Source organism: Sylvia atricapilla, chromosome 11 (genome assembly GCF_009819655.1).
Source record: "Sylvia atricapilla isolate bSylAtr1 chromosome 11, bSylAtr1.pri, whole genome shotgun sequence".
Classification (NCBI taxonomy): domain Eukaryota; kingdom Metazoa; phylum Chordata; class Aves; order Passeriformes; family Sylviidae; genus Sylvia; species Sylvia atricapilla.
Window position 1 is genome coordinate 13,410,137 of NC_089150.1, and position 19,933 is coordinate 13,430,069.

At 36.3% G+C, this 19,933-nt stretch overlaps 1 protein-coding gene across 1 annotated transcript in view; it reads left to right on the forward strand.

Moving 5' to 3' along the window:
* The window catches only part of ERC2 (ELKS/RAB6-interacting/CAST family member 2), a 420,204-nt gene that overhangs the window by 352,275 nt on the left and 47,996 nt on the right, over positions 1 to 19,933 (forward strand). Inside the window, exon 18 of the mRNA XM_066326741.1 lies at positions 8,466 to 8,656. The gene's annotated coding sequence lies outside the window, so the exon portion shown is untranslated. The remainder of the gene's footprint in view (positions 1 to 8,465; positions 8,657 to 19,933) is intronic.

A 19,933-nucleotide genomic window follows, 5' to 3' on the forward strand; every position in this document is an offset into this window, starting at 1 on the left:
CAAGCTGCACTGGGGAATCAGCAAAAAGGCTCCTTAGAAGTCCAGCTGATTTTTGGATCAGATCTCTTTCAAAGTAGGGAAGGAAAGCTGGTAGGTTTAAAGAATCGGAAGTCCTATTTTCATTATGTTTTGGTTTGCATGACAACTCAAGGGGGCACTCAGATTTTGCTCGGAGAGGAAGTGATGGATTTATGCTCCAATGTGCCTTAACAATAAACAAAGCAAATCAAAATGCCTTCATTTGCTCAGGTATATAAGTTTGAATTTGTTTCAGTGCACAACACTGACTTGAAGTGATCCCCAATAGCAGCAGATCTATTTTAAATGGTGTGTACATGTATTTCAGCTCTGTTAAAAACTCAAACTTTGCTTCTGATACTTAAAAGCCATCACTGAAGTCATCTGTAACTTTTGTCTTTTAATGCAACAAATACATATTGCAAGACAACACAATGATTTCATTAAATGGGTATTAGCGTGTAAATTGAAAGTCTGGAAGTTGGAAAGTGCTGAATTTAAAGTACCTCATATAATTTTATTTTTTTTTTTAGGTGGCCTTTTAGTTATATGTTACAGCACTTTTCAGTTACAGCCATTTACTGCCTTTTCTGTAGTTCTTCACTGCTATTCCATGCTTGCTCCCCATTGCACTGACTCCATTCTTGAGCTGCATTTTAAATGGGACAGTAACAGTGGGAGAGACAAGCAGTTATGTTATTGGGCAGCTTAGCCCTATCCATGCTCTTGCTTCAGATTCCTTACGTGCTAAAAAATTATGTAGATCAAAATACAGGTATTGTGTGAACTTCTGTTTAATTCAGTCAGGGCCTATCTGAGATGCAGAGAGCACCCTCAGCAACTTCAGAGTGATGAAATCTCTGCCATGATGACAGGAGAAGTGTCTGGTCATCAGGAGCAAAACCAGTGCTGAAGAAGGAGATTCTGAACTTTAGGCCATCTCTGACAGTTTTCTGGGCTGCCAGGAATAAAGCAATTTTTTTCACACCTACAAAGTGAGGAAAATAAAAAATACAATTTTATTTTATAGGGATGTATCAAATATCTTGAAGTCTATGCAACTGTTTTAAAAATGAAAAGGACTATAAAAACAGAAGAACTTTACACAAGTGAGCCTAATACATCAGAGCAAATGACCAAGACATCTGCAACAAAGACTTTTGAAACTGTGCCCAGTGTCTGTGCACCATCTTTTCCCACACAGATAATAATTCTCCTCTCCTATCACAAAGAAGAAAGTGGACGGTTAGTGCTCTAGAGAGATCCAGACATGGTGATGAGCAGCATAGGAAAGCCCAGGAAGCAAACAGCACTATAGTTTCAGGGAGATGCTTAGCAAAAGCAGCATTTTAAAAACGTTGGTAGTGCTGAAAGCAGCTGCACTGTGTGTCCTGTGGACAGAGTGACACAGACCCTGGAGTGAAAAATAGCATGTGATCATTAGTTAGAAATAGCCATAATTTATAGACACCAGGGGGCAGAATTAAGGTTGCAAGGACACCTATAAACCTGGCATTCCAAAGCAGAGGGCTATTTATGTTTAAACTCAAGCACACTTTTAAGTTTAAATATTTGAATGGTATAGAATTTGTTGCAAACATTCTGTTTGTAGAAACAAAAACATTGAAATGGAGTTGGAAGAGAAATGTCATTGTTCATTTGTTACAAATGTGAATTTAACTAAAAGCAAATTTTAATTAGTTTCAGCTAATGTTCAAACTTTATTGTTTGGGCGTCAATTAGTCCAGCTTTCTAAAGCAAAAACATCAAACAAGTCCTTTCTTGAAGGTTAGGCCTCTTTTTCTTACTTTCTGAACTGCACAAAACACTGTAGATAACTGCAGCTTTTTATTTCCAACCTGACCTTCCATGTTCTGAAACTAATTTGCCAAACTGCTTCTCAAAGTCTGCTCAAGGACTTCCTTTAGCAGAATAATGTGGTTCTTATTAAGCACATCCTATAAGACCCAGGAGGATTGCATGCAAAGAAAATAAGACGGAAACACAAATGAATTTCCATCCTCCAGTCAGATATATGATATTGATGACCAGGATGCATATGAAGGATATTGTAAAGAAGACAAAGAAAAAGAATTAAAGCAAGTGTCTGACAAATTGGCTGTCTTCAGATGCAAGGATGACAAGTAGTCTATGCAGCTCAGTGGAGGACATGGAGGCATCAAGCCAAATTGTTATGTAGTCAACAAGTCTCTTTGAATCACATGGTTATGTGTAACCTCTCTTTTAAATAAGGCCTCAATTTAAATTACATCATCATGAAAGACTTAAAAGCCATGAAGTTCTACATGAAAGCTGATAGTTTTGCTTAACTCCAAATGTTGTTCTTCACAGTTATGAATTTTATATTTTTACAGGAATAATGAGATATTCTGTTAAAGTGGAACTTCTTTCAGACATTATTTCCCTAATTTTTAAGTAGATGCACCAAATCCAAATAATTGTGAAAATAGGAGCTTAACTTCAAATCAGTTTCTTCCTTAGTTTCTTTTTCTAAGAGGTGACAAAATAATTTCATGCTAGCATAATTTGATGGAAGAATGCACTGAAATGGCTTCAGTGTACTATAGTCTCTATAACTTGTGATGTTCTCATTCCAATGTAGCTAAATATAGATTTCAGAGGTTTTACAAGGTTAATGAGGAATCTACCCTCTGCATGCAACTCAGTACAAGTGAATTTAGTGAATTTGCTCCAGAATTACCACTACTTTTTCATTTCATTCTTCAACAAGGTGCAGAATTTGGGTAATCAGAATTGTAATACCATTTTCCTATTAATCTGTTTTTCATCTGATATTTTCACCATGACTAATCCATGAAATTTGTCAACTTTGTCTGTGATTTACATAAGCTCTATTTATAAAGAGAACTTGTTTGACTGCTAAGGCATGGAATATTATTCCCCAGCATGCTTTCAGTGACTTTTTACTAACAAGTATAAACAAAATGTGCTCATTGACTATATTATTATTTCAAGATCAGGAGGTAAAACTTGAGGAATGTTGAAGAGTATATTCCCTATAGCAGTGTATATTAGTCTTAAGCCATTAAGAAGAAAATAGCCTATCATATCAGAGTTGGTAAGGATGGTTGTGATCATAAAGTTTACCTAAAATAATTGGATAATTTGCTTGTAGATTAAAAACATATGTGATTCTTGTATGTCTTTATGCTGAGGCTTTAGAATTAATTGCTGTCAGCATAAACCAGACCAAACAAAAATAGATTTGCATCAATTCTTTGTAATGGGGGAAAAAAAAGGGCTTGAATGACAGTGAAGATAATTCTGTTTTGTATTTGGGGAAATGGCTACGCAATGTTCACATACAGGAGTGCAATTTACTATATATGGGAAAGAATAAAGATCCTTCATGTAAATGTAATAACAGGCAAGTAATACCTTCAAAGGAAAGAAAAACAGTCTCTTGGGTACAGAAAGTTCGTCTATTCCAGCTGTCCTCTCTCACTCCTTGGGGGAAGAGGAAGACTTTTGGGGAAAGGCCAAAACAGGGATATTCACAAAGAATCCAGTTTTTAGCTCAGCACAATATCTTAATCAGCTTTTACTGAACTGTACCAAACAAGGTATAAATGTGCATGCAGCACACCTGTGTAAGTCAGTCCCTCTGCCCGTGGGAATGAGAACAAGATGACTCTGGGCTTCAGTAACAGCCCTACAGGTATGGGAGAAACAGCATCACCTCCTCTTCCAGCTGAGTGGGAGCCTGGAGCAGGAACTGCTGAATGCTGTGGCCTTCTCCACGTCATTTCAAATTCCTGATGATACGGTTTTATGAAAGATCTCCAGAAATCATACACATTGAGATCACAGATGGCCAGCTTGTTACAAGATCCATAGACTGGTGGCAGAGAGCAAAAGCTTGGCCTACTCTGAAGCAGAAATGGCTGCAGTTGTTCACAGGTCCATCAAGTTGTCAAAATGCAGACATCCTCTCTCATGGTTCCTGTGGTGTGAAATGCCCTGTGTGGTCACATCACGGGAGAACACCTGGCGATGTGGAGAAAGGTCAGGGAACAAAGTGTCCTCAGGTGTCTCCTGCCAATGCCATGGTGTTCTTATGTGATTGCCCAAGCCATGACAGGGGAATTCTGTGCCCTTGTGCTTCTGGTTGGCCTTCTCTCTCTCCTGCTTTGTTAATCACTCGAGCTCATGTTCTCAAAGGCCCAGCTGCCTCTTAATCTGATTTCTGAATGAAAACAACTGCACCACATAGAAATTTTTATTTCACAATGTCCTAAGCATCTAGGGCAAGTTTGCTCTCTACTCCAGGCTGGAATCTGGCCCCAGAATTACAATTCATTTCAGACTTGCAAAAGTATTTAGCCCAAAAGGATATTTTGTGGAGGACAGAGAAGAATTTGGGGTAGACAGATGAATGTTTTACACAGGATGTTTTGCACTTCTCTAGCTAAAAAGCAATTGAATAAGTTTTCTTTTAATTGCTCATTAAATGGAAATAAGTGTTAAATGGAAAATAAGTGGAATCTCAGCTATTTAAAAGATATTTTTAAAACAGTAGAAGTGAAAAATAGATCTTTAGAATTAAAGTTTGATTTAATATAATACCATAAAATTTAATAGCCGAAGTGATTTATTGATCATCTTACTTTAATATCTCAATGTCTCCTTACAAATTAAACTGTTCCCTTCAGATCCTTGAAGGATCTGAAACTTGTTTAATACTACTGATAAATGCAATTGATGAATAACCAATGGGGCTACATGGATTCTATTATTCTTTCTGGATATCCTAGATACTTGGAACTGCTATTTTTATGTGTGTTATCCAAATGTACACAAAATTGCTTGGGACACACTTGAACCTGAATCGAACTATGAAAGCTCTTTATTTAATCCATTTACTGAATAATTGAGTAAAGGCTCCTATATTTTCTACATTTAGGCTCTTAAAATTATTGTCTTTATATTATAAATAATTCTGCTCTACATGGTTAACGTGACATGTTTGTATAAGAAAAATTGCTCACCTGTGTAAATTAGGTCTACAGAATTTCCTTAAATATTTGTTGCTTATGAAAGTTCTACAGCAAGGCCTCCTCCTCAGGCATACATTTATCAGCTGAAATCTTGATTGTTTAGCCTGTATTATGTCACTCGCGTCTGGCAGGAACAGCATCCTGCTGTTTGTGAAGCTGACCTCCTGCTGCTGCTTAGCCACTTGTAGGATTCTATCCCAATTCCTCTAATCCACTTTGTTTCAATAGCACCATATTTGGGCTCCTTCACAGATTCTTTTGCTGCTCTGTTTGGGATGCTCTATGAGCTGAGTTAGAATTTTAATGTTCAGTTCAAAACAGACGGAACCTTTTTGTTAAATGAGAATATAAGGAATAATCTCCTCCAGTCCCTTGGACAGAATTTCTACACATGCACTGTATTATTTTCCTTCAGACTTTTGTCCAGAGGTTTGGGGCACTATTTCAATATATTGGTTTACTTTGTGTAAATCAGTTCCAATTTGAGGTTTAATGTTGCAATAAGGCCTGCTACCATCCTAAATTGTTTCTTTCCTGTTGTAACTCCTCATTCAGAGTTCAGTGCTCCTTGTTTCCATTATGTCAAGGGTTTACTGAAATCTTTTCAAGCTCCTTGTGCAAGTCAGGCCTAATTAAAGCAGAGAACTGAAAGGACTCCAAAAATGGTGTTAAAAACTACACCAAAGCACAAAGTGCACTGGAAGTATTTTTGCCATACTTTCAAGAAGTCAAGAAAGATTTTCATATGTGTTTTTCCAGTAGCTATCTTCTGATCCCTGCATGAAACAAGGTCTAGAGAAAACAGATTAAAGCTTGATTGGTATATGCATGTATGTATGCATATATATATATATATATATATATATATATATATGGTATGTGTGTGTATATATAGCAAATATGTATATATATGTGGTCTATACCTTTAATTCACACCTAAGCCTATAAACTTTGCTGGACCTATTTGTGGTCAATATAACAATTGAAAAAATAGGATAGCAGAACATGATCCTTTTTAATGCAGAGCTCCTGGGCTTTTATTTGTTTTAAGAATTATTCTTTGGAGAATGGGATTTAGTTTACTGAAGAATAAACATGTGGTTAAATGATGATGTTAATTCTGTTCTTTGAACAAGTTCTTTGGACACAATGTAATATTGCATGAGTCTCTTGTTGAGTCCTCAATTTGAAAAACCTTCAGTGCAGTATATAGAGCTTACCTAAGTGCCTAAAGAGAAAATAATATTGAGGTGAAACATTTTTCAACAATTTCATGAAGTGTCTCCACTTGTACCAAACTTCCCTCTCAGAAAAATTAATTTTAGAGCATGTACCATATTTGCTTCAGCATTAGCTTTCTGCAGTTCCCTCTCAGCTGGATCATTATCATCAGAAGCCACGTGGTGCCAAGGCCTGCTGAGAAACCCTGTGAATGGGGTCAAGGATGTGGATGGAAACTGGAAAAGACAACAGCTACAGCAGTTTGATATAGTGAAAAAATTTACAGCTAGAAATGGAACAGAGAAGATAATGAAGAAAATAGGGGAAAGAGCAAGACTTCAGAAAGAGGATGTGAAACAGGGATAGAGGCAGTGAAGTATGGGAGAAAGCAGGGGGAATAATACTGAAGAAAAGAAGTGGGACAAAGAAAATGCATTATGTGGTCTCCTTTCTTGCATTTAGCAAGTTATGTGTATATATGATTTGTTCACGAATGTGTTAACATTTCTAATGATAGCAACATAGAAGAAAGATGTTTAACAGCTTTTATCAAGGGATTTAATCTATGGAATTCAAAATGAAGAGGTTTGTAAGTGATCCCTCCATGCAGTATCATTGAGAAGACTTGTGGTTCTGCTGCTCCTTCTCTGTTTGTACTTCAAAATTAATTGAAAGCCTCATTGTTTTGTTTAAACTGTGAAAGCTTCCAAGGTCAATGAGTGAGGTAATTGACCTGCCTGTTGTAGGACAAAAATATGTACGTTAAATTGCATAATTAGTTTTAATTACATAATTATGGTGTTTAATATGGGGGGTCAAAGGTTACTATTACATTTAGAAGTCATGGCAAGAAACACAAAAATAAGCAACATAGTTTAATTCTGTGTTTCTTTGGGTTTTAAAAAAGGGTTCCACTGTGATCTATCCTTGACCTTGGATATTTGATGATTATAGCAAATAATATATTGCTGTTACCCTTTTTGGAATCATAGAGACACCTTTGTAAATGACTAAGTGACTTTACCAAAGACTTCATTTAGGCTCAGAGTACACAAAAGTTAATCAACAGTGGGAACTCAACTGACAGCAATTTAATCTGATTGGGTAAGGTAATTACATGATTACCAGGAGTGTTTATATATGGACAAGGATATTTTTATTGGAAAAAATCCTAATTGCTTTCTTACTGAGAAGAGAAAAAAACAAACAAATTTGTTGTCGCAGGTTAAGAGGACATCCTTCGTTCCTTGAAATAGCTCCTTTTCATATTTTAGTGACAAAATGAATGCATAATTCTTTGCATATTTGCACTGGGATTATGTTAGGAGTTCCTTTGTTTCTGAACTTGAAATAATGCCATCAATATCTTGTTTCATTTAAGCAGCTCATTGCTTATACAACAATTGTGTGATAGCCTAAAGATGTCATGATGCTTGTAATTAATTATCTCTTTTACTGTGTGTAAACACTGTTGCTTAAATACAGGTTAAGTTCACCAAAATTAAACCTAAAGATCCATTATACTAATGGATATTTTTGGGAAGGAGGGCAGTATTTGTTTTTCCATGATGGGGGAAAAAAAAGGGCTCCATGTAAAAGATAGGTAGATAAAAGATGGTGTTCCTAAATGCTAGAAGAAAAGGTATCATTCAAGTTCTCTGAATGGTCCTTTAGAAAATGCTCTTTCATTTTATTGACATAGAAGGGAGTGTTGGGTGATGTAACTTCATTAACAAACTTAAACCTCTGTGCTTACCTCCTGAAGAGCACTGCAGAGTAGAATCTCATTTGGCTGATAAATACTGGCTTACTCCAAAACCTGATGAAGGAACAGGCTGGGCCTGGCACTTAGTAGGGTTGTATCTAAATCAAGATGCAAAAAAAAAAAATTTTGACGCTTGCAAGAGTAACTGCATATCACACTGGTAACTTTTGAACCCATTCTGCCGGTGGAAATGGCATGCACTCCTCTTAAGACTGACTTCTAAAGGAATTGAAAAGTTAATGAACTACATGTTAAATTCGTTTATTAAATGAATGAATTTTTGAAATTCAATATATAATTATGGAAAGAAGTTCTGTGATACATTCCGTGTTATAAAAAGTACATGTTCTCCCTTTTGCTGATTTTTTTACTTATAAGTGCTTTAGAAAATATTACAATTTTGAATTGTTTTTCTAAACCAGATGATCCAGTCACTGTTGGAGGCACATAGCCACGGCAAAATCTCATGCTGTACATTGATCACCTGTCCAACCTTTGCCTAGAGTGTGATCCCCAGTTCCTTCAAGAGATCCATCTTTACCTGTCTATAAAGAAGAAGAGGAGGAGGGAGACATCTGGGATATTCAAGTATCAAAGTTTAACACCAGAGCAGGTCAAATCTTGATTTATATTATTCTCTATATGTCTTGCTAGTTTTGACTGGGATATTTGGCTGGAGATTTTTTCAGTGATTGTGTAGTATGGGGTGGAAGTTGCTCCAGTGTTAAAACATTTTTGTTTGGACTGCTCACTTGCTGAAAATGCACATGCATTTTTCATAGTTCTGTGGTGTGAAATTGAACCCAAAGTCACTCTGCTATGGAGGAAGTTGGCTAATACTGAGCATGCCTGAGTCTGTACCTCTCCCTTGAACATGTGCTGACCACAGACACTCAAATGTGGCAGTTTGTTTAAAACTGTTCACTGTACTCGAGCTGGACCATTCTGTATTTAGCCCACAACCGAATGCAGGTCCCCAGCCAGTGCAATAGTGTTCATTCATTTGTTAAAATTTCTTCTCACTCTTCCTCTTCCCTTTGCAAGAGGACTTTGATATCCCCCAAAAGCCAAGGTTTTGCTTACTGTCCTAAGGACTGCCCCTTTAGGAGTGTAGCACAGCCCACACACAAACCTGGAATATGTCCAACTTGTTCTTTGAGCCGAATGTGAACCCCTGACCTCCTGGGCCTCCGGCAAGAGTGCTGCCTACTGAGCCACCAATACCCAGGCCATCAATAAGTTTTAAATGCCAGTTGCAGACTTCACAGAGATAATGACTTCAGTGTGTAAAGGTTTTGTTGTGGAGGCTGCAGTCTCACACATGGCGTGACAGAGTAAATATGCTAAAACCATAGAGAGCCCTTGCATAACTCCCCTTTATATAACAGTTTTTGTAATATGTTTCAAGGCATGGAATATTATTTAAAGGGACCCTGTTATGTAGGCTTAGGCCCAAAATGAAGCTATTATGAAAAGAATGTTTAGCAAAACCAGAAATATGTCCATGAAATCGTTGCAGTGGGAATTTCAGGGTAACCTTGCTTAGATTTAAAGTTGCCTGCATGACATTGCACTGTTGTGCTAGGGAATGAGAACCAGCAAATGAAAATACTGTTAAGTGAGAATCAGAAATTGACCAGAATAAAGATGTTAGAAGGCTATTACTATTGTTATAACTTCTTAAAAATCTTACCTCATCCTGAGAAAGATGAGATGAAAAAATAAATTCCAATTTAGTGATTCAAAGCAGCATTATTGATACAGGTAAAACCATGTATTTGCATTTTAATTGTATTTTTAAACTGATCACAAATAAGTTCTTGTATTTTAAGTACTTATAAAGTAAAATGAATATGAAAGAAGCTTTCAGGTTTTGGCACGTTTCAGTTTTATTGATGTTTCCTATTTAAAATTTCGCATTAAAAGCATACAAAAGATATGTTGACGTTTGCAAACAAAGTGTTATTTATAGACTTGGATCAGGAAGGTAAACACGGCCAGATTCAAGCTGAGACTTAGATTATTGAAACGCTGTTAGATAAATTGCATGAACCTTCTATGGAGCACAGGCCAGGAACCCAGGACTCCTTTTCCCATCCGAGTGCCCAAATCACTAGGCTACAGACTCTTGCTCCCTCTTGTGTTCTTTCTCCAGCCCAATGAATCTTGAATTATTTTCTGTACAATGAAAGAGCTTCAGTGGTAGAACTTTGATGTCTCCCTCTCCTTGTCCCAGCGTTTACTGCAGCCAGCTGATTGGAGCGTTCTGCTGGAAGACATTGCTGGGTCAGGAGCGGGACAAGGGGCTTTGGCTCCTGGGATGAGCAGTGCTGTGCCAGGCTGGGAATGACTGGTGCTTGTGTGCCATTTTAGAAAGAAATAGCAACTGCAGAATTTTGTAGGGAATCCACCCGGTTGTGTTTATTGGGCTGGCTTTGAGAGCCCCTGGTGAGTCAAAGTCCTCAGATCAGCTGTGCAGCTCCCCACAGGACTGGGCATAAGCTGATGAGATGAAGCACTCTGGCTGAGAAGGTCAATTCTGGCCATGCACAGAGATGCAGCTTCTGTGTCTGGCCTGTATTACCATCAAAACCTTTATTGCCACCAGAAACATCTCCAAGATCACCATTTTGGCTACACATGTCTAAATTCTTCTCATGGCCCATTTTGAATTTCTACATTTTTAGACTTTTTTAATTTATCAGCTCTTTTGAATGTAGAACGGAGAAATTTTGTAAACCTGTTTTTCAAACAAAAGTTAAGTTTTAAAGAATGTGTTGTAATTAGGCAAGATGACAAGAAGAATTTGTCGTTCAAAAGTGCATCAACAGTAATGAACAAGAGACAGACAGTGTGTTTTAAAGCTTAAAAAGTGAAATTGCTTTGAGCACATTAATGCTGTTCAGGCAGTACTCTAGAGCAGTGTGTTTTAGATCTGAACTTAGGAATAGCCAGCTAAATTGACTGCACTGCAGTTATAAAACAAAAGTTTGTCAAAATTACTGACTTAATTCCTAGGCTCTCTCTTTTTTTTTTTTTTTTTTTTTTTTTTTTTTTTTTTTTTTTTTTTTTTTTTTTTTTTGTTCCATATGTGTGTTTTAATGAAGTCTTGCAGTGCAGGCCCTTATTCATGCAAATGTATTTATCTGCCACAGTGGAATTATTCTGGTGAATTAGTCAATGTCTAAGATCAATTAGGATGAGTCTGGTTTTCTTTTTGATAGAAATACTAATTTCAAAAATGACATCTGTGCACTATTTTTAGGCTGAAGACTTACACACAGTATAAAATTGGAACTGTAGATTTTTAGGCAGATTAGGTAGATTGTTTCTACCTGCTTAAAACACTGGAGGAATAATGTGATTCATTCCACATTACTTTCCTGGCAGTAGATGTATCACCTAGTTTGATATACAAATGTAAACTATTGCTGCTTTGTAATATAGTGAATTGGAGATGGTGGAGGTGGGAATAGAAATTTTCCTTCACTAAAGGCTGTTGGTTTTAAAGACAAGTTTTTCTGCCTTGCTAGTATCTATTTTCATTGCAAGGGAACTCTTTATGTAGTAGTAGAACACTGGAGTAGGAGGGATGCAGTCTGTACCCAGTTGTTCATGGTTTAGTGCAGTTCCTTTGGCAGCATTTATGGTTCCACACACAGGACTGTCACTGTCCCACAATCTGGCTTTAGCAGGGCTACCATTTGCTCAGTGTGACATTAATGTCCCTCCTTTCCCAGGGAGCAAAAGTTAGATTGATAAGGACTGTAATAATTTTAATGATTCTGTGTGTGTTGCTATAGGGAGCAGGGTGTTGACTTAATTGCTTCAAAGTGGGTGTGTGTTGGTGTGTTAAAGGGGGTCTTTAGATACATACCACTGTTATGAATTTGGGATAAATAGCTGAAAAACCACACTGTAGTAATCCACATGATGACAGAGAAAGGTAGAGAGGACTAGATGAAAGCCAGAATGGGAAAATTGAGAAGGAAGGGGGAGGAAAAAACATTGCTACAGAAAGCTGTGAGTTGGTGGACTGGTAAACTTGGGAGGTGAGTAGGGGGTCTTAAAAAATGAATAGATTTTGTATAATTATGGATAAACTATATTGTATAACTTTGGTTGATTTCAGTCAGTGTGATTTGGGAAGCCCTGCAGCTAAGTTGTGATCAATAAGCAACTTGATGGAGGCAATAGTCAAATGCAAGATCTGCTATAGAAGAACAAACTAAGAAAAACAGACTTGTAGTTTAAATCACATGAAAATTGCTATTTCATTTGGGAGCAGTGTACTTCCAAGATTATAGATTGGAAGAGTAAGTCACTGTAAATATGGCTCATATGTTAATGAAAGCCCACATTGAAGACATAATCCTCCCAGTTATAAAAATAGTCAACCTCATTGTCAGTTAGGAAAAAACGTAGTGCCAACACCGTTGTGTTTTCCCTTGTTCAATTTTACACAAAAAACATTTTAAATTTTATTACATTTTTTTTTATAGGAGAGGTTGATTTGTGTATGATTAGTAGCAATGATTCCTCAGCCTTAAATCACGTGATATCTTGAGGAGGAAAAGGTTGCATGGCATGGTGTTGCTGCCCTCTTTTTAGTGTTGCCAGAAAGGAAAAAGATTATTTACAAATGTCTGAATTTTTTTGCCTCTGGTCTTGGAAACATTAAAACTAAAAGGGATTTTTGTAAGTTAACAGAATTTTTGATAGACATTGCTGCTTTATCAAACCTGAAACCTCTCTCATGTCAAGGGTAGTTAAAAATTTTCCTTTAGAAAGCTTTAATTTCAAATGGCAAATAAATAATTTATTGGAAATGGAACTGCTCAAAAAGAAACCTTGAGAGAAATCTGCATTACAATACCCAGAGCCTAATAGTTAGGGCATTATCCTTTAAGACATGCGACTTTGGTTCAATTTCCTTTTCTGAATCTAGCTGAATAGAGACTTAAATCCAGCTGAATATCTAATGCATCCAAGGCAACTGTCTTTACCACTAGACTATTGTCTGTAATAGCTTGGGTATCTCTGCTTTTGTGAAAATTGTGAAAGGATTTGTCCTAATACTAACAAGACCTTTCTGAAATCTCCAGAATTCTTATAGGCTGGGAAAGAACCTTTGTGCTTAGCTTTATTCATAACCCCCCAGCTCTGAAGAAATGCCTGTAATAATCATTATTTTATATATTCATACCAGGCAACTTTGGTTAATCTGGACTCTAAACTAAATATCAATCTCAGACTCCATATAGAAATGTCTTTCCATGCCTCTGATTATTCCTGTCAACCGTCTTGGGTTTTTCTGTTTTTCCTTTATCCATTCTTTTAACAGTTCAACCAAATCTGCCTAAAAGTAGTACTTGGGTTATAACAATGAATTTAATGCCATTTTTCAATGGAGTCTTTTGTATTCTTTGCATACTCAACTTTATTATGATAAGCTAACTCTAGGATCACTGCTGAAGATACTTCTGGTTGAAATATCTGCTTAATGAAAAAAAAAAAACAAACCAAAAAACAAACATGAAAGTAATTTGATGGTGGTTAGGTGATGGATTCCATGAAACCAGAGGAATCAGGACTGTTTGTGACCTGTCAGAGTGTAGGTATTCTTTTGAGATTACCGAAAGGGATCAGTTACCTTGGTAATGTGTCCACCAATATTTATTGTGTCTATTTCTTTACACAGGCTAACAAACATTCATCATGTGGGAATGTTGGTCATGATCAACTTGAGCTGAATTTAAATTGATGACCTAAAGGTTAAAGTGTCTGTATTCCATTACCTCTCCCTTGGGCTGTCCAGACTCCCTACAAGTGAGTTTAGCACCACTTTTAGTTTATCAGTGTCTTAGGAGGAAGAGCACTCTTTAGAAGTGCTGATATGACAAACACCATGGATGCCCTGTTATAAAGAACCCAAACCAAATCAATCTGACTTGCAGCTTGTCAATACTTGCTGAAGGTTCTAAACAAGTATTCAGTATGCTGGGCTAATAACTTCACCAGCCCGTTAGATAGCTTTAATCTACTTATATGGGAACATAATGCAGTGTAGCAGCCCAGTGAAACATGAAACTATGAGAACAGCTGAATAAATTTAAACACATTTTTGAACATTCTAACCTTTGTCACAAAAAGTCTGATAATACAGAAGAAAAGCTTATAACACTTGCTTTTGGTTTTGTTGTTTTGTACAGTAGTTGAGAAGACAACATTTCTTGTGGCTGCTGACTTGAAAGCAGTGACAATTCCTAGCACTCCTTTTTGCCCCATATGAAGTTTATTCTTTCTCACTCATTAAGGAATGAATCTGGTTTCTGTTTTATTCAATACTGTATATACATCTCACCCATAAATATTTAAACTGAGTAAATATAGAATCTTAAACATGGAATATGCTTTCATTCTGAACTGGTGGCCGTGGGGGAAGGCAAAAATATTTTATTCAAAGAGCAGTGGTTCCTTTGGATGAAGGGAAAAAAAAAAAAAAAAAAAGTGTTTTGTCCTTGCTGTAGGGCAGTGAACTTTTTACCAGATTATGCCTTTATTGTTATAAAGTTCAGATGATAAAGGATCTATAGGAAAGGGTTTGCAGATACTTACTTCAAAAACACATGGCTGGTATTCAGCCCCTATATCTGGGGCTAATTTAATTCTTCTTCTCCATTCAAAGTGCCTCTCTCCTGTCTACAAATGCAGAACAGATTCCCGGGTAATTTTCTTTCTTGGAAGTACCATCATTTTATTCCTAAGTGGGAATAGCATGAAATGGAAATACATTCATGACTCTACTTAAAAACGAGCACCAAAGAAAATAAAAGCAGGGGTAATATGAAAGATAGTTCCATAACAAATTGATGCAGAAAAACTCAGAAATTTGAAGTATATTGAAAAAAACCACATTTTCACTGGGAAAAATTCCTTTAGCAAACTGATTTTTGGAAATGTTGTAATGTGGCATACCTAGAGCTGTTAATAAATTTTGGTCAAACTGGTAATTCCAATTCATGGTTTTAATTTGATCCAGCAAGCAAAGTCCAATACATGTCTAGGTATGCAGCAGGCCTAGATCCTCTTCTTAAGATACAATGAAGAGGGTTACAAAATTTGATTTTAATAGAACTGAATACAATATGCAGTGGGCATTTGTGCTTTAGACTGTTATGACTGTGTGACTCCTATGTGCATTAACCCACTCTTCTGTCATATATATTGTACCGTCAGGAGGGCTGAGGGATACTGAAGGTTACATCTGAGTCCTGCTGAGGTTTTTTTTCAAAAGTCAAGCTCTTTATTATGTTTTGGAATCTGGGGTTCAAGCTGGTTGCATGTGTAGGTGGCAAGGAGGTTGGACCGGCCTCTTCCACAAAGTCTGAATCCTTTTGTGGGTAATATCTTGTTGAAATGTAAAATAAGCTTTGTTCATAAAAGGTGACAAAGAAAGTAACAAATGTAGGACTTTGTGGTGTCCAAGGCAAAATCAGATCAAGCATCAAAACAGAAATGTAAAGTAAATAATATTTTATTATGCATTATAAATACATAATTAACAACAACATGAATCTCCTTTGGTGATTTTGATGAGGTGACAATTGATTTTAAAGAGAAGAAAAAAATCCACATTTTAAATTATTTTTATGTGTGGACCAAGTACCTGAACTGGACAAGTAGGAAAGAAAGTTTTACTAAATTTAGTATTGCTGCTAATCTTTCTTTATTTTTTTCTTTCTTTCTTTCTTTTGAAACAGAAGCAGGAGGGTAGAACAGTATTTTCAACAAGATTCAGTGCCTCTTGTTGACCTTTTAATGTTTAACCTATGCTTATGGAGCACAAAGACAAAAGTTTTTTGATATCTAAAAGAAAGATTGGGATATATTAGTTTTGCCTACTGTAATTAGCATAATAAAGACTTTTTTGATGTAGAGTTTTTTTAAACAGCTTGGTTTGGAGCTGCCCTGTCAAGGTCTGCTGGTTGAAGCGTTACAGTAATGAATCCTCAATTCAAAGATGATTTCTTAGGAGTGTGGCTTTGTTCTCCTGTGCAGACTGACTGATACAGGGAGCACAAAACCTTTTTTTGGTCTTAGATCAATACTGTCATGAACATGCAAATACTTGTGTATGTTACCACAGCTCCCATAGAAGCACCATTCACGTGTTGGGTTTTTTCTCTCACTTTGATTATCTGTTCTGGCCCACAAATTCAGTCTGTGTTGGCACAGAGCCCTGGAAAATCAAGGCAGACAGAAACTGTCCTGTCATGTCTCTCTGTGCTTTTATTTTCCAACTCTTCAAATTGTCCTTCTGCTGAAATTCTCCACTTCAGCTTTGTGGTTACTCTAAGTACTTCATTTTACTAAATTTGTTAAGTGAATCTAGACTTCTGAGCTCCAAGTACCATTTTCACATTAACATAAACTTTTTTTTTCTTTTTGTGGGCATCTTAGCTCTGCTGTGCAGAATGAAGTACAGTCCCTTTCTCTGTAGTTGTAATATACTTCATCAGTTTCCAAAAGACAATAACTTGCTTTATTCCCATTTTATAAGGATTAATTATACTCAGAAAAATCTCTCAAATAGCAAACAGAAAGGGAAACCAGATGTTGCAGAGTTATTTAACCAGTGTTATTTGCAGACAAATATTTAAGCTATGTGATTTAATTTTTTTGTGGAACCTTTAGAAGCTGGCTAGTGAGTGAATAAAACATCCACAGTGTATGTGAAAACACATTTTACCTGATAGTATCGTTTTTTCACCTATTCCAGGTAAATACTTTTTCAGTTCTTTGCAACAAATTTGCAAAAGTATTTGATTAGAACAGGAACAATCCCCAAGGCATGTTGTGTATAGAGTCATAATTTATAAATAGGCTTTTGTTGCATAAAGCACAATTGTGCATTTCCAACAGTTTCAGATTTCTCTGCACTATTGAAATGGAGTAGTGATAAACCTGTGTGCAAATTTGTTTTTCTTATCGATGCAGAATCAAATAATGAATATTTAGAACAAGCAAGTGAATTCATCATCTGAACACAAATATTTATCTATGTTTCAATGAGACCAAGCTTCACTTCTGGAAATGGTGTTTTGCAAAACAGATGAGGGCAATGTCTCTTATAGCAATGGCTTGTATAGGCAGTTAAAAGCTTATTTAAAGGGTGGCATGTGTTCCCAAAACTGATCTGTTTTAGCTAATGTTCATGTTGTTTAGTAGCTGTAAGATTTGTGAGACACTGTTCTAAAATATGAAAGCTTCCTATTCTAGGCTTTATAAGCCAAACAAGGATATCGCTTTCTATTGTCTTTTTCATAATTTCTACACTCTTGACATCTAAGATACCCTGAACTGTGCTATCTCTCCAAATTAGTCTTCCAGTTTTCCTCTTGAGTACTGAGACCTTTTAGTCTGCCAACCACTCCTGTCAAAGACAATCTGCCTCATGCCATTAAGAGAAATTTTCTAAATTAAAAACGTTGCAATATTCCAGTTACTAATATCTCACCACTTGCATGGATATGCCTCATATTCAACCTTGTCTTCCTAATTCAAGGAAGCACCTTATCCTTACTTTCCCAGATCTGCTCTTTTAAAATTTTGTATTCAGGATTTCAATGTCTCTTTTCTTAGAGCCCCTAGTGACTCTTGGTTCTCTTACCTCCTTTCCCTCTACATCCTTTTCCAGTTGCAATATTCCTTCCAGGGTTTCAGGCTCTTTTGATTTCTTTTCAATCCCACCTCCAGCCTCTTTTCCCTTTCCTCATTCATAACCTACAGAGGCTCTTCAAACCCTTTTTTCCAAACTTAAAACCCCATTTTCCCAAGTTACATCATTTCTCCTGCCTCTTCAGCCATTTCCTACTGATCTCCAGTGGCCACAGCTTCTGCCACCGTTGTGTTACAGAAACTTCCACTGTTCTCTTCTGACCTTGACAATTTCCTATTACTGAACATAATTGGAAGAGAAAGTATGTAGTTTCTGTCATCAGAGATGATAATAATTTGTTCTTTTTTTAAAAAAAAAAACATTTTCTGTTTATGGAAACCCATTAGTGCTGACAGGTTATTGTAAAGAGGCATCATTCTTAAATATGCATCCATTTTTAAGAAGTTTCTGCCTTTTTTTTGTTTTGTTTTACTCTATGCAAGATTGTTTGCTTTATGTAGCTATTTCCCTTATCTAAATGTAATTTGCAGGATGTGATAATAAATGTTTAATGGTTCTTGTAAAACTTACACTGTCAGTCTCAAAGTTTAGTGAAACACCAATGTTTTCATTTGATCCCAGCACTGAGGAATGTCCAGCTTTCATCACAACAGGGTTGCTTGGTTCTGTAGAAGTCTAAATACTCTGCCCTTGGGAGATATCTCACTGTCACCTGCCCCTAAACTGAAAGTTATGTGTTCAGCCAAAGGTTAGGGAGGAGGGTTTTAAGAAAAAAAAAATTTTCTTTAACAGCAACTTTGTATGTGGGACAGAATCCCTTCAATGAGAAATAAATCAATAGCCTAAGAGGCTATTAAACAATCTTTTCATTTAAATATATCCAGTTTTAGATAACAACAAAAAAAAATGTTCCATTCTCTCTTATTCTTTCTTTCTATATTTAAGATGTGTAGATTTTCAGACAGTTCTATTGGCTACATCTTGAGCTTCTACTCACTATCACTTCAGTTGATGAATAAAATGTAGTGCTAGATGAATTTATTTAGAATGCATTCTCATTAAAAATATTTAGAAACATTTGTCTTGAACAAGAGGTATAACAATCAGAGTCATTAAGTTAATGTCATTCATGCCATAAAATATTATCAAAGAGCTGAATGTTTCTCGTCTTTCCTAAACAATTAACAGAATCAATTTAACTCATAATGTCAGAAGACCCTTAAAACTGCATAGTGCAGATACAGCCTTGATTTACTTGTGCCTAAATAAGAACTGTTGTTATATTCACCAAGGTGCATTTGGCTTATGCATAAACTTTTTTTAATAATACCCTGTTTATCTTTAGGAAACATAAGATGTAGGGCCAAATCAGATTCTGCTTGAAAGGAATGAAGGAACACATCAATAAATGCATTAGTACATGGTTGAACAAGGTTGTGAATATAGAAATCTGTAGGATATTTTTTTTAAAACAGTGGCTGAGATTCTTAGCAGGTAAGCTCTTCCAGAAGATATGGCTCCATACAATGAAAAAGGAGCATGAGGCAAATATTACAAATATTATTTGTAGAGAAGAGGCAGAAAGGAGGAAAGAGATGTTGAAGTGTTTTAAATTTATTTTCCTAGTCTTTGTACAAGCAAGACACCTCCAAATAAAAACCCTGCAGAAAGCTCACGCATGCCTGAGGTGTATTGTAACTCTGAAGTCTTAATCTACGCATCTTAAAACAGAAAATATCTTGGAATATTCTGTCTAAAAACCTATGGCATAACAAGAGTTTGTCATCTGGGTTCAGAATTTTCCCATTGGTACAGATGACTTATTTTTCTGTCTTCCTAATCTGATGGTGGTACGTCTGCTTGGCTGGGGAACATTTCTCTTTTTAGAAACAACCTGTGACAATTTTTCTGCTTCTTTTCTTCCCTTAATTTTTTTTTTCACTTTTGACATTATAAGTACTTCTTTGCTTAGACTTTGTTTGTCAAACAAGAAGTAACTCTGTTGTCAATAGAGCCTGCCCTGCTGGCACAGGGCCTTCTATGCATTCTTGGTGGCCTTTTTATGCAGCATCAGTCATCTAAATCTTAGGCGTCTCTTCCTGATACTAAAAAAATGCCAATTAAAGAGGTGATGATTGGGGAAGACCTAATTAACAGAGGCCTCATCATGGAACTAAGATATACTATAGATTTATCTTTCTGCCTTCC